The sequence below is a fragment of the Papio anubis genome, unplaced genomic scaffold (assembly GCF_008728515.1).
Source record: "Papio anubis isolate 15944 unplaced genomic scaffold, Panubis1.0 scaffold219, whole genome shotgun sequence".
NCBI classification, from domain to species: domain Eukaryota; kingdom Metazoa; phylum Chordata; class Mammalia; order Primates; family Cercopithecidae; genus Papio; species Papio anubis.
This window is the reverse complement of record NW_022162230.1, coordinates 17,272-33,461: the sequence shown is the minus strand read 5'-3', so window position 1 is coordinate 33,461 and position 16,190 is coordinate 17,272. Positions and strand designations below refer to the sequence as shown.

Sequence of the window (16,190 nt, the reverse complement as noted above, 5' to 3'; positions counted from 1 at the left end):
GGTTCCATTTTTGAAGGATAATGAGGGGTTTTTCCTTAGAAGGAGGTCTTTCAGATTCTTCACATTGGGACATCTACAATCCACATCTTTCCCTTGCTAGTAATGCTCTCACATGGCAAAGTTTTGGTGATAGTAAAGTCTTTGTTTCTATATTAGCAATGAGAAGGGAAAGGAAATAAAGAGGAGAGAAGAAAATTCATGGCACAGAGGAAAGCATAAAAATGATGTGATGAAAGCTAAAGAAGCAGTGGTTTTCAAGGGGGAGGGAGCACTCATTAGAACAAAATGTCAAAAAGTTGTAAAGTAACACAATGAGAGGAGCGTATTCAATGGAAATGGCAATATGAAGGTCATGTTTATCATTCTGCACTGGTGTGGTGGACAGGTGAAATTTTAGCAGACTGGTAATACAAGTAAGGGAGTGGAAACAATGAGTTTAGATGGTTCACAGTTTGGTTAAGACAGGAAGGAAAGAGATAATATCTAAGTAGAGTCATATGTTGGGTCAATATACCTTAAAATACAGATAGAAGAGAGTAGCACATTTTGTAACCTGAGGTAACAAAATTATGTCAAAAGGGAGATATTAAAAATGCATGTGGGTGTGGCTGGTTGCAGTGGTTCATGCCTGTAATCAGCACTTTGGGAGGCCAAGGCAGGCAGATTACTTGAGGCCAGGAGTTTGAGATCAGTCTGGCCAACATGGTGAAACCCAGTCTCTACTAAAAATACAAAAATTAGCTGGGTGTGGTAGCACATGCCTGTAGTCCCAGCTACTCAGGAGGCTGAGGCATGAGAATCACTTGAACCCAGGAGGTGCAGTTTGCAGTGAGCTGAGATCGCGCAATTGCACTCCAGCCTGGATGACAGAGTGAGACTTCATCTCAAAAAATATAAAAACATAAAAAATAAGCATGTGAGAGAGAATCCTTTAGAGACCAAAATTCTTGAGTCAGTGGATGAATATGAAGCTGACTGGACAACTGGAAGAAGTAACCTTGGGTAGAAAGAGTGAAGAGTGCCCCTTTCCCACGGAAGAAGGAAAGATGGGTGAGGATTCTGATGGGTTTATTACAAGTGATAGGAAAATAAACTGTTCTTGCCTGGTGAACTTCATTTTCTCAGTGAAATCAAAGACAAGGTCATGTACTAAGAAGGAGAGAGGAAATAATAGGTTTGGGGGTCTGTGGACAGCGGAATTTTGGAATAATCACAAACGGCAAAGAGAGATATCTGCCTGGAGGCACGACATTGCTGGGCAGCTCTGCGAGCTTGACTGCGGCAGGAGGCCATATATTTTTAGTGATTTCAGTCTGTACTATTGCATAATTTTTGGCAGCAGGCCACATGGGATTAGTCATAAAAATAGAGAAATCAAATAGCAAGAAGGATGGAGGGAGAGGATGTTACAGCGTGGTTTCAGGGGAAGAGAAGAGGTGTCAGAAAAGAGAAGTAGGCGAGAAAACCAAATAATAGGGTCCCTGAAGTGAGGGACATGTATAGGAAAAGATTTGGGAGTAATAGTGTAGGAGACGAAATAAAACATCACAGTGAACATTTTTGTACATGTATTCTGTTTTCTCGTGTTTTGAAATCATGAGCCAAAACAAATGCCAAAGCAAAAGTGTTAATAATACAAATGGATTACTTTTCAAAAAGGCTGGAGCAATTTTACTCCCGCCGGCAACGGATGACGGTACCCGACCTAGGTCCCTCTCAGCTCCATGTGTTCTCAATGTTTTCAATTCTGGCTAATTATTATTATTACTATTTTTGTGGGGAAAGAGGGATGTTATAGCTTTGTCATCATTTGTGCTTTCCAGACTACTACTGGCTTTGAGCATCTTCTCAAGTAAGTTAGTTATTTGTATTTACTCTGAGTTTCATGTTTATATCCTTTGGCTATTCAGTCTATCAGGGTTTGCTTTTTTTTTTTGTCTTTTTTTCTTATCAATCTGTAGGCACTCTTTGAGGCACATGCCACCTGCTTGTCAGTCATATGTGTTGCAAATATTTTATATTATTTGTTTTCTTAAAACATTATGGAGCATTTATTTTCTTTCTATTCATGCATTATAAGTTTTTTTAAAAATTGTGTGTGTCTGTGTGTGTGTGTATCTGTGTGTGTCTGTGTGTGACTGTCTGTGTGTGTGTGTGTGTGTGTATTTTAGAGACAGGTGCTCACGTTTTTGCCCAGGCTGGAGTGCAGTGCTGTGATCATGGCTGACTGTAGCCTCGACCTCTTGTGCTCAAGTGATGCTCCTGCCTCAACCTCCTGAGTAGCTGGGACCACAGGTGTGTATCACTGTGGATGACTTGTTTTTGTTTTTTTTTTTAATTGACAAATAAAAATTGTATATATTACAACATATAACATGTTGTTTTGAAATATATATACATTGTGGAATGGGTAAATGAGCTAATTAACATATGCATTACCTCACATATTTATGTGTGTGGGGTGAGAACACTTAAAATCTATTTTCTTTTTCTTTTTTAAAAAAGATGTTTATTCGGCCGGGCACGGTGGCTCAAGCCTGTAATCCCAGCACTTTGGGAGGCCGAGACGGGCGGATCATGAGGTCAGGAGATCGAGACCATCCTGGCTAACATGGTGAAACCCCATCTCTACTGAAAAATACAAAAAATTAGCCAGGCGTGGTGGCGGCGCCTGTAGTCCCAGCTACTCAGGAGGCTGAGGCAGGAGAATGGCGTAAACCCGGGAGGTGGAGCTTGCAGTGAGCTGAGATCCGGCCACTGCACTCCAGCCTGGGCGACAGAGCGAGACTCCGTCTCAAAAAAAAAAAAAAAAAAAGATGTTTATTCGGCATCACGATCAGACTATTCCATTTAGCAATCCACAGCATGGGTGCAAAAAAAGAAGTCTACACTAAAACCCTTGGTTGAATGCTTTCATACTTTCCACAGAACAGAAACTAAAATAACCTGTTATACAATTAGTCACGAACACAGTCCTCAAGTTTTTTGCCCATACACATGAGTATTTGTGTAAAACATATCTTCTTTGTAGCAGCTAGGCCTTGCCACCACTGTGCTTGGCTGAGTTCACAAATCTGTTGTTACCTGTAGCTTCCCTGTCACTTCTCTGGCTCTCCTGTCCTGCTAAGCTTTGTTTCCTAATTAAAATCTTCTGCCACTGCCATAGCTACTGTTGCTACTAGAACCGCCATAGGCACCTTGGTTTCTTGGTTTGGTCAAGTATTGGCCTCCACCACCACAGGGGCCAGAGCTTCTGACTCCAAAGATTTCTCCCTTCATGGGTCCAAAATTTGAAAACTGATTGTTGTAATTACCAAAATCATCGTAGCTTCCACCACCTCCCAAATTGCTTCCATCATTACCAAATCCATTATAGCCATCCCCACTGCCACCATATCCACCACCACCATGGCTGCCACCAAAGCCATCACGACCATGAAGTTTTCTCCACTACCAAAGTTGTCACTCCCACCAAAACCACCTCCACGACCACCGCCAAAGTGTCCAGAACCACTTCGACCTCTTCGGCTAGATGAATCACTAGCCATCTCTTGCTCTGACAGCGCCTTCCTAACTTCACAGTTGTGGTCATTCACAGTATGGTATTTCTGAATGACAGTCTTATCCACCGAGTCATGGTTGTCAAAGGTTACAAAAGGCAAAACCCCCTTTTTTGCCACTGCCTCAGTCAGTCATGATTTCAATCACTTCAATTTTTTCAAACTGTTCAAAATAACCTCTTAGGTGATGTTCTTCAGTGTCTTCTTCTTCTTTTCTTTTCTTTTCTTTTTTTTTTTTTTTTGAGGCAGAGTCTGGCTCTGTCACCCAAGCTGGAGAGAAATAGCATGATTTTGGCTCACTGTAACCTCTGCCTCCTGGGTTCAAGCGATTCTCCTGCCTCAGCCTCCTGAGTAGCTGGGACTATAGGCGTGCGCCACCACGCCCAGGGAATTTTTGTATTTTTAGTAGAGATGGGATTTCACCATTTTGGCCAGGATGGTTTCGATCTCTTGACCTCTTGATCCTCCGCCTCGGCCCCGCAAAGTGCTGGGATTACAGGAGGCTTCAGTGTGTTCTTTCATGCAATCAAGAAACATCTTTTTCACAGTGAAGTGGGCACCTGGTCTTTGAGAATCTTCTCTTGAGACAGCTCTCTGGTTCCACAACTCTTCCATCCACCTTGTGTGGCCTTGCATTCATGGCTGCGTCCACCTCCTCCACAGTGGCATAGGTGACAAGCCCAAAGCCTCTGGAGCGCTTGGTGTTTGGGACTCTCATTACCACACAGTCCTGAGCATTCCCCAGGCTCACAGTGGCTCCTCAGGCTCCCATTGGTTGTTTCAAAGCTCAGCCCTCCAATGAAGAGCTTCCTCAGCTGGTCAGGCTCTTTAGGAGACTCTGACTTAGACATGACGGCAGGGAGAAGAGAGTCTTTAACGACGCTTCCTCGGTGGCGTCCGAGGGCAGAAAGGCAAAATCTATTTTCTTAGCAATTTTCAAGAATACAGTACATTTTGTGTGTGTGTGTGTGTTTTAATTTTTTATTTATTTTTATTTTTTTTAGATGGAGTTTCACTTTTGTTGCCCAGGCTAGAGTGCAATGGTGCAATCTCGGCTCACTGCAACTTCTGCCTCCCGGACTCAAGCGATTCTCCTGCTTCAGCCTCCCAAGTAGCTGGGATAACAGGCGTGCACCACCAGGCCTGGCTAATTTTTGTATTTTTAGTAGAGACGGGGTTTCACCATGTTGGCCAGGCTGGTCTTGAACTCCTGATCTCAAGTGATCCATCTGCCTTGGCCTCCCAAAGTGCTGGGATTCCAGGCGTGAGCCGCGGCCCCCGGCCTGAATAAGCTGTTATTAACTACAGTTACTTCGTTGCACAATAGACCTCTTGAACTTATTCCTCCTCTCCAACTGAAATTTGGTATATTTTGAAGAATATCTCCCCAATCCCCCCTCCTCATTTTAAGTTTTAACAAAGTCAAAACTGTCATTGTTTTCCCCTTATTGTGGATTTTGGTATTCCACCTAGAATTGCCTGCTTGGGATTTTACTTGTATTTTTCCAAATTTTTTTTTCTAATAAGTTTATATTTTTAATTAATTAATTTATTTGAGACAGTCTCTCTCTGTTGCACAGGCTGGAGCGCAATGGCATGATCTCGGCTCACTGCAACCACCTCCGCCTCCCGGGTTCAAGCGATTCTCATGCCTCAGCCTCCCAAGTAGCTGGGATTACAGGCACGTGCCACCACACTCGGCTAATTTTTGTCTTTTTAGTAGACACGGGATTTCGCCATATTGGCCAAACTCCTGACCTCAGGTGATCCACCCGCCTTGGCCTCCCAAAGTGCTGAGATTACGGTGTGAGCCACTGTGCCCTGCCCTCTCTTAAACTGGCTTTAATTATTATTTGGTTTCACATTTTGATCTGTAGTTAATTTTTGCAGTTGTGATATCTAACTTGGAAGAGAGAAGATGGACTGAGTTCTGGGCAAAGTCTTGGATTATTGAGAGGGAAGGAAAAAGTTTGAAGATGAAAGTGATGAGAAGGGGTAGTGGATGGGGTGAGCAGGTGGCATGTGCCTCAAAGAAGCCATTTTTTGAGGGTGTTGTTTTTATTGTGATAAAGTGTACATAATATGAAGTTTATCACTTTAACCATTTCTAAGTGTATAATTCAGTGACATTAATTACGTTCACCCTGTTGTGCAGCCATTATCACTATCCATTAAAGGAACCATTTTTTTTTTTTTTTTTTTTGAGATGGAGTCTGGCACTGTCGCTCGGGCTTGAGTGGAATGGTGAGATCTTGGCTCATTGCAAGCTCCACCTCCTGGGTTCACGTAATTCTCCTGCCTCAGCCTCCCAAGTAGCTGGGATTACAGCGGCCTGCCACCACACCTGGCTAATTTTTTGTGTTTTTAGTAGAGACAGTGTTTCACTATGTTGGTCAGACTGGTCTCGAACTCCTGACCTTGTGATCCGCCGCCCCTTGGCCTCCCAAAGTGCTGGGATTACAGGCGTGAGCCACTGTGCCCAGCCTAAAGGAACCATTTTTCTATGATGAAGAAACAATGGTCTGGAGTCAGCAAGGAAAACAACAATAACAAAAATGCTGACTTTCCTCTCTTCCACTACTTCCACTCTCGTTGCAACTTAGTAGCCTCATTTTGTGAGGAGATAATTTTTAAGAAACAGTTGGCTTGTAGTTAAGGCAAAGAGGAGTGGGGATGTTCTGTGTAAAGGTTGACAAGATAGGGTGACCTGTTTTCAATTTAACAAGTATTGCAGTGAGCACACCAGATGGGATCTCCCGGCAGGGGGTAGTGAGAGAATGGTCAAATTGTGGAGGCCTAGGTTGCAACGGCATGAGAGTGTGGGCAGAAATTAATTTTACAATTTTAGAATTAATTCTTTTTGGGGATTTCCCTCCAGGGCTGCTGCACGTGGTGAGGGCTCAACCCCCCAGACACTCCTGTGAGGCCGCTGGTCACCCAGGGGCACCTTTCAGCTGGGAGGAGCAAATGCCCTTTCTCTTCAGAGCTAAAAAACTCAGTCTCATTTAGCTATGAAAACAACAGTTCAGTTCCTCACGCAAATGCACACAGACAAACTGAATCAAGGTAAATTTTAGGAGAAAAAGCAATAGAGAACTCCCTTTAGAATGCATCTCTGAAGTAGAATTGGGATCCTTAAACAACAATTTCCTAGGAGAAAACCAGCTCAGAATAAATCAAGGACCGTCAACCAAAGGGAGGTCTGGGGCTCAGGGGGACTTACCAGTTCCACCAGGAGAGAAACTTGAACTCAGTGGGACTTCGATGGGCCCCTGCTGGGACCTTAGCTCTGGATTCGGGCTAGTCTTTCAGCGTCCTGAGTCTTCTCTGAGGCCCCATGTATTTGGGCGCCAAAATATTGTCAACAAAAATAGTCAAACTCTGTAAAACATTTTAAGAGATTTATTCTGAGCTACATATGAGTGACCATGACCCATGACACAGCCCTCAGGAGGTCCTGAGAACATATGCCTAAGGTGGTCGGGGCACAGCTTAGTTTCATATGTTTCAGGGAGGCATGAGACGTCAATCAAATACACTTAAGAAATACATTGGTTTCATTCAGGAAGGTGGGACAACTCAAAGTAAGGGCTTCCAGGCTACAGGTAAATTTAAATATTTTCTGGCTGATAATTGGTTGAGTTTGTCTGACTCATATTAATTTCCTGACAAAGTACCACAAACCTGGTGGCTAAAGCCAGCAGAAATGTATTGTCTGATAGTTCTGGAGGCCCAAAGTCAAGGTGTTGGCAGGGTTGGTTCCTTCTCGGGGAGAATCTGTTCCATGCATCTCTCCCAGCTTCCAAGAGCCCCATGTATTCTTTGGATTGTAACCGATCACTCAAATCCTCTGTCTTCAAATGGCATTTTCCCTGTGTCTTTTTTCACATGATTGTCTTCTTATAAGGACACCCGTCATATTGGATTAGGGGCCCACAGTACTCCACAATGACCTCATCTTTAATTACATCTTCAACAACCCGATTCCCAAAGAAGGTCACATCCTGTGGTACTGAGGGTTAGGGCTTCAGCATATCTTTTTTGGGGAGACATAGTTCAACCCACAACAAAGACCTGAGATCGACAGAAAGGAGTGTTCAGGTGAAGATAAAGGATTGTGGAGACCAAGTTTTATTGTGCAGAGGAATCTCTCAGATAGCAGACTTCAGAGAGACAGCAGGTTGTGAAATGTTTCTTATCAGACCTAAAAGGGTGCCTTGCTCTCAGTTGATTATCTCCTGGATCTGGAAAGGAAGGAAGGAAAACAAAGGGGAAAGGGGATTCTATGGATTTTTCCCAGAAGAGACTTTGCAGGGCAATTTCAAGGTATGGCCAGGAAATATATTTTGGGGTGAAATACTTTTTCATTGTCTTGTAATGTTATGCCAGCGTCAGATTGAAAAGTAAGTCACGATACATAGGGTCAAATAAAACCCATCTGATGAGAATTTATGGTTTGTAGGGCATGATTCCCTAGACCCCTTAGGTAAGAATTTGGGCAAGATAAAAAATCAGAGCTTAGTCCTCCATACCAAAATCTATATGAATCAGGGTTCTCCAGAGAGACAGAATCAATAGGATATAGAAAGAGATTCATCATGAGGAATTGGCTCATATGATTTTGGAAGCTGAGAAGTCCCACAGTCTGGTATCTGCAAGCTGGAGACTCAGGAAAGCTGGTGATGTAGTCCAGTCCAAGCCCCAAATTCTGAGAACCAGGAGAACTGATGGTGTGAGTTCTAGTCTAAGTCCAAATGCCTGAGAACTAGAGGTCTGATGGTATAAGTTCCAGTCAAGTTTGAAGACCCGAGAACCAGGAGTGCTGATGATGTAAGTCACAGTCTGAGGGCAGAAGACTGGTATCCCACCTCAAACAGTGAGCAGAGAGAGAGAGACGGGGGGCGAAAGAGAGAGAGAGAGAGAGAGAAAGAGAGAGAACTGTCCTTTCCCTTGTCTTTTTGTTCTGTTCAGACTTTCACTGAATTGGATGATGCTCAACCACGTAGGGCATCTGCTCTAGTCAGTCCGCTAATGTAAATACTAATCTCTAGTGGAAACATCTGAACAGACACACTCAGAAGTAATACTTAACCAGGTATCTGGATATTTCATGGCCCTGTTAAGCTGACACATAAAATTACTCATCACAGAAGCTCACCTATGATTAATTGATTTTTTTGAGGGTGCAAAAAGCTACTCAGTGATGAGTATAACAAAATACTAGAAAGAGATTATTTTTTGGTTGACTCAGAATTTTGGCTAAAATCTAAAGCTGAGAACAATAGGTGTTAAGAAATCCTATATTCCAAAGAGAGTTCTTAGCATACCCTACAGGACTTTCCAAAACTGGTCTAAGGACAATTACCAACAGACTATATCAGGAAAAGATAGAGACTTAATGAAGTCACCTTTGCAAAATTATGACAGTAGAGAAAACTGACATAGTCGACTCCATTTTGCTTCTAAGCTACAAGATGTCTTCGGTGATTCCTCAGTGTAGGCCAAACTAACTTCGGGAGGCACTTAATTTATACTTTAACCTTAAAGCAAAGATGATAATAGCCCTTTCCTAAAACTAAACCACCTCTGTACAACCAATGAAAGGCCACAGGTTAGGATTATGAGAGGGGCCTGAATTCTGCTGAAATGTGGGCAAAGTTAAATGATAACCAGCCGTTGTTCTGGAGGTCACAAGATTTGTAACATCCCCAATTACTCCTATAGATAACATCTACTATTATAGAACCCAAAACTGACCTTTTGAGATTTTTTTCAGACTGTTACATTTCTCAAGACCAGCTGACTCGAGCCAGACCTGCAACTCATCAGTCCTGCGGCCCTACCCAGAGGCAACTCAGTGCCTGAAGACTATTTTTCACACCCCTGTGATTTGACCCCAATCAATCAATATTCCCCATTCTCTAGTCCTCTGACCACCAACTATCCTTTAAAACCCCTAAACTTCGAGCCTTCCCGGAGACTGATTTGAGTGATACTTCTGGTTCTACTCCATGAGTTAGCCTCCTGTCAATCAAACTCTTTCTTTACGGCTGTGCCGTAGTCTCAGTGAATTGCTGTCGCCTGTGCAGAGGGCAGGAAGAACCTGCCGGTGATTACATGATTGCAGAGACAAATTATTTTAAAGAATTTGTGAATTGAAAGATTGCTGGCGTCTGGTGTGGTGGCTTACACTTGTAACCCCAGCACTTTGGGAGGCCAAGGCGGGAAGATTGCTTGAGCTTAGGAGTTCAAGACTGGCCTGGGGAACATAGCAAGTCGTCATCTCTAATAAAAATAAAAAAATAAAAAAGTTAGCTGGGCATGGTGGTGCACGTCTGTAGTCCCAGCTACCAGGGAGGCTGAGGCGAGAGAGGATTGCTTGAGACTGGGAGATAGAGGCTACAGTGAGCTACAATCATACCACTGCACTCCAGCTAGGGTGACAGAATGAGACTCTTAAAACAAACCGAAAAGGATGACTGGGGTATATCCCCTCCCACCCTGATTCCAAGTGAGAGGTGAAACAAGAGGGCACTTTGGAGAGATTGGGCGCTGCTTGCTGAAGGTGGACAGAGTCTTACTCCTTGACTCTACGCTTGCTTGACTACGGGAGCTTGTAAATTTGAGACAGCATGGAGAACAAAAAAGTGTTTGGAAGAACGTGACCCATGTCCCTTATTGAAGAGGACAAAGACACTTCTGTGTGACTATTGTTTAGAGAGGCCCAGTGGTGAGAAGTTAGCAGAAGTTGCTCCTGATGACAGGGTAAGGTGGGGTGGCTTCAAGGTGCAGCTTTGTTATTTGGTGAGCGGGTATATGAGCTCCCCTCATCCCAGAAGAAGCGGATGTGGGTTTCAGTCCTCTACGAAGGGCTTCATCCAAGCGGACTCCCTATTGCTGAGGAGAGCCTACAAGAAAAAAGCCATGTTGGATGCTTCACTAGAAGTTGAGAGCTAAGGTAAAGTCACAGGAGGCCTTCCAGAGAGCGTCTCACCTGTATCGGGGAATGATGCCCTGCAGAAATTCCCCAGGGAGGTATCTCTGTGTAGGATCTCCTAAGACCCATCGAAGGACACCATGAGGGACAATTGGTGTTTGTGTATTGTACCAGTCAGGTTTCAACCAGACTGGTACAAAACACAGTCATGCGCTGCATAATGATGTTTTGGTTAACAATGGATCACATATCTGACATAAGAATATCCATAAGATTATAACGAAGGTGAGAAATTCCTAGTGACATCCTATCTCTAGGGACATCATAGCTGTCACAACATCACAGCACAACACATTGCTCGTTACTCATGTGTTCGTGGTGATGCTGGTGTAAACCTACTTCACTGCCAGTTGTGTAAAAACTATAGCACATACGGTTATGTATGATACAGACAACCTGGCGACAATACGTGCCTCTGTTATTGATTTATGTAATTAACATACTATACTTTTTTTTTTTTTGAGATGGAGTTTCACTCTTGTCACCCAGGCTGGAGTGCAATGGTGTGATCTCGGCTCACTGAAACCTCTGCCTCCCGGGTTCCAGGGATTCTCCCGCCTCAGCCTCCCGAGTAGCTGGGATTACAGGCATGCACTATCATGCCTGGCTCATTTTTTGTATTTTTAGTAGAGACGGGGTTTCACCATGTTGGCCAGGCTGGTCTCAAACTCCCAACCACGGATGATCTGCCCACCTCGGCCTCCCAAAGTGCTGGGGTTACAGGTGTGAGGCACCACGCCTGGCCATTATACTTTTTATTGTCATTTTAGAGTACGTTCTTTATATTTATCTATAAAAAAATTAGTTAATTGTAAAACAGTCTCAGGCAGGCCCTTCAGGAGGTTTTCCAGAACAAGGCATTGTTATCACAGGAAAGGACAGCCTCATGAGTGTTATTGCCCCTGAAGACCTCCCAGTGGGACAAGATGAGGAAGCAGAATAGTGATATTGATGATCCTGATGCTGTGTAGGCCTAGCCTAATGTATGTGTTTGTGTCTTAGTTATTAACAAAACTATTTAAAAAGTAAAAAAAAATTAAATAGTAAAAAGCTTATATAATAAGAATATAAAGAAAGAAAATATTTTTGTGTAGCTGTACAATACATTTGTGTGGTAAACTGTGTGTTAATACAAAAAAGTGAAGTAGTTTGGAGATTTCTCAAAGAACTTAAGACAGAACTACCTTGGAACCAACCCAAATGTCCATCAATGATAGACTGGATAAAGAAAATGTGGCACATATACACCATGGAATACTATGCAGCCGTAAAAAAGGATGAGTTCATGTCCTTTGCGGGGACGTGGATGAAACTGGAAACCATCATTCTCAGCAAACTGTCACAATAACAGAAAACCAAACACCGCATGTTCTCACTCATAAGTGGGAGTTGAACAATGAAAACACATGGACACAGGGAGGGGAACATCACACACCAGGGCCTGTCGGGGGGTAGGGAGCTAGGGGAGGGATAGCACTAGGAGAAATACCTAATGCAGGTGACGGGTTGATGGGTGCAGCAAACAAACATGGCACATGTATACCTATGTAACAAAACTGCACGTTCTGCACATGTACCCTGGAACTTAAAGTAAAAAAAAAAAAGACAGAATTACCATTCAACCCAGCAATCTCATCCCTGGGTATATACCCAAAGGAATATAAATTGTTCTACCAAAAATGCACATGCATGTGCAGGTTCATTGCAGCACTATTCACAATGGCAGAGACATGGAATCAACCTAGACGCCCCTCAACGGTGGACTGGATAAAGAAAATGTGGTACATATACACCATGAAATACTATACAGCTGTAAAAAAGTAAAATCATGTTCTTTGCAGCAACATGGATGGAGCTGGAGGCCATTACCCTAAGCAAACTAATGTAGGAACAGAGAACCAAATACCACGTGTTCTCACTTATAAGTGGGAGCTAAACATTCAGTATACAGGGAGGCAGAGTGGAACAAAAGACACTGAGGCCTACTTGAGAGTGGAGGTTGGGAGAGAGTGAGGATGGAAAAACTGCCTCTTGGGTAATGTGTTCATACCTGGGTAACAAAATCGTTTGTACACAAAACCCCCGCAACATGCAATTTACCCATGTAACAATCCTGCACATGTACCCCCACTGAACCTAAAATAAAAGTTAACAAAAAAAGGAAAAAGTTTATTAAGTAAAAAAATTAGAATAAGCTAAGGTTAATTTACTACTGAAGAAAGAGACTTCACTTCACGGCAGGTGCAGCCTGACTGTGAGCCGGCTGGGCAGCCTCAGCTGAGAGCGGACTGGTGGCCGTGGCCCTCCTTAGGAGACCACCAGATCACCTCTTACTGTGGCCTCACCATGGCGACCTATGGGCAGACCTGCTTGTGGCCAGTGTGTATTTCTTCATCATATGTTAACCTTGGCAAAGCTGCCAGAGATATTTTTAACAAAGGATTTGGTTTGGGGTTGGTAAAATTGGATATGAGAACAAAGTCATGAAGTGCTGTGGGATTCTCAACATCTGGTTCATTTAATACAGACACTGGAAAAGCTTTTGGGGTTTTGGAGACCAAATATAAACGGTGTGAGTATAGTGTGACTTTCCCAGAAAAATGAGACGCTGATAATACTCTGGGAACAGAAATCACAATTGGACCAGGTTTGTCAAGGTTTGAAACTAATATTTGATACCACCTTCTTTGCAATCACAGGAAACAAAAGTGGTAAAATCAAGTCCTCTTGCAAGAGGGAATGCAGAAACCTTGCTTGTGATGTTAATTTTGATTTTGCTGGACCTGCAATCTGTGCTTCAGCCATCTTTGATTACGAGGGCTGGCTTGCTGGGTACCAGATGACCACTGACAGTGCCAAGTCAAAGCTGACAAGGAATAACTCTGCAGTGGGCTACTGGATGGGGGACTTCGAGCTTCACACTAATAATAATGGGACAGAATTTGGACGCTCAGTTTATCAGAAGGTATGTGACAATCTTGACACTTCAGTAAACTTTGCTTGGACATTAAGTACCAACTGTACTCATTTTGTTATTGACGCTAAATATCGGTTGCATTTCACTGCTTCTGTTTTTGCAAAAGTCAACAACTCTAGTTTAATCGGAGTGGAAAGAAAGAGACTTCTTTTACACGCAGACTCTGAGGCCTGCTGTGAAGCTTGCACTTTCTGCTCTGCTAGCTAAAAAGCACACTAATAGAAGAGGCCAAACACCTGGGTTTGTCCTGGAGTTGGAGACTTAATCCAGTTGAAAGAAATGGCAATGGATATCAGAAGATTTGGCTTTAATACATTTTCATTATGACCAGCAGACTCTCCCCACAAAGAAGGTGATCAAAACAAAGGATCTAAACAAGAGCTATATTTTAAATATTTAAACAGCTACTCATTAGCTGGTTTCTAGTTGAATTGGTTATGTATCTAGTTACCAATATGCTGTAACCATGCAGCCACCTACATATTATTTAAGTATATTTAACTGTTAAATGCACTACCCACCAATCATGAAATAAACCTTTATGAAAACTGTAGAAAAAAATTTTAAATGAATTTAGTGTAGCTTGAGTATTACAGTGTGTATAAAGTCTACTGTAATGTACAGTAATGTCTTAGCCTTTCACATTCACTCACCACTCACTGACTCACCCAGAGCAACTTCCAGTCCTGCAAACCCCATTCATGGTAAGAGCCCTATCGAGGTGTACCATAAATATTTTATACTGTATTTTGATGGTACCTTTTCTATCTTTAGATACATTTAGATACACAAATATGTGCCATTTTGTTACAATTGCCTACAGTAACATGCAGTCCAGGTTTGCCGCCTAGGAGCAATCGGCTATACCACACAGCCCAGGTGTGGAGTAGGCTATCCCATCTAGGTTTGTGTAAATACAATCTATGACCTTTGCACAAAACAACGTTGCTTAGGGTTACATTTATCAGAACATATCTCTGTAATTCAGTGAGACCTGGCTGTGTTAAAAGATGTACAGCAGTGGCTCATGCTTGTAATCCCAGTGCTTTGGGAGGCCAAGACAGGAGGCTTGCTTGAGGCCAGGAGTTTGAGACCAGCCTGGGCAGCATAGTGGGACTCCGCAGTCCTTAAAGAAATAAAAAATTGGCTGGGTGTGGTGGTGCTTGCCTATAGTCCTACCTATTCAGGAGGCTGAGGCTGGAGACTCGCTTGAGCTCAGGAGTTCAAGATGGCAATAAGCTGTGATTGTGCCACAGCACTCCAGCCTGGGCAACAGAGCAAGACTCTGCAAGGAATTGGCTCACGGCTGGGCAATTCCAAAATTCATAAGGCAGGCTGCCAGGAAGGGCAGGCTGGGACTCTCTAGCAGAAGCCGAAGCTGCTGAAGCTGCTGTCTATAGGTAGAAATTCATGTTTATCAGGGAAGCCTTAATACCACTCTTAAGACCTTTCAACTGATATTGAACCAATTTCACCCTTAGATTATCTAGGATACTTTCCCTTCCTTAAAATCAACTGGTTACGGACTTTAATGAAATCTACAAAATACCTTCAATAAATAGATTAGTGTTGGATTGAGTAACAGGGGACTATTGCCTAGTAAAGCTGACACATCAAAAAACCATCCCAGGTATCTTCCACAAAATCACGGCCAGATAACAATAGTACCAGAGCAAGACTTTTCCCTTTTCTTCCAATTCCGCATCTCTTGAGGCTGGAGGGCAGCAGCACTTCCCCACTGCTGGTTTGTGAGAGCTGTATGTAGAGGAGAACAAAAATTAGTTGGGTGTGGTGACAGGCAACTGTAATCCCAGTTACTCAGGAGGCTGAGATAGGAGAATCGCTTGATTCTCCGCCTGGGAGGTGGAGGCTGCAGTGAGCAGACATCGTGGACTACACTCCAGCCTGGGTGACAAAGTGAGACTCTGTCTCAAAAAGAAAAAAAAAAAAAACAAAAAAAAAACAAAAAAAAAAAACCAAAACCAAAAATGAATTGGTTATAAGAATAACATTTTAATTTAGACTGGATTAAACTTTTTCAGATAGTCAAATGAGACTGTTAGAGTAGCTTGAATTTATTAGAAGAGCTAACTGATTTGTCTGATAAGTTGTCCAAGGGTATGGAGGCTCTGGTTGGAGAATAAAGCTCTTTCCTGATTGTAATATATGAATTCTGTTCATTCAATAAGTTGGTCACACGTATAAGGTAGATGATTGCTAAATAAAACATTAGTTATTACATTCAAGGCTTATCTCTTTACCTCCACATCTATTCTCTTTGTCCTCGCTCATTTGTTGTTTTTGATGGCTACTCTCTGCTTTTACTGAGAATAGAAGAATGAGAAAACCAGCTTAGATTGCGTATGTGAAATATTAGGAAGTGAGATTGTGTTTTCCTTCTCTGATGACTTTACAAATAGAATGATTAAAAAGTATTTTTCTCTAATAATCTGTGTACACAGAAACTTAGGATTGACCAAACGATCTTATTTGTTCTTGGCATATGTATAATTTTATGTTTTTTTAAAAACACTTTTTTTTTTTCTATTCATGACCTTTTCCTCTGTTTCTTCTTCCTTATGACAACACTTTAACAACTGATGTCTTATTACACAGTGCTCTCATTATCTCATTATAGCATTTAACTGCCCTCTTT

At 42.6% G+C, this 16,190-nt stretch overlaps 2 pseudogenes; one reads left to right on the top strand and one right to left on the bottom strand.

Annotated features, from left to right (window-relative positions):
• Positions 1 to 2,858: 2,858 nt before the first annotated feature.
• On the bottom strand, positions 2,859 to 4,531 carry LOC116272836 (annotated as a pseudogene).
• Positions 4,532 to 12,673: 8,142 nt separating this feature from the next.
• On the top strand, positions 12,674 to 14,632 carry LOC100997267 (annotated as a pseudogene).
• Positions 14,633 to 16,190: the final 1,558 nt, after the last annotated feature.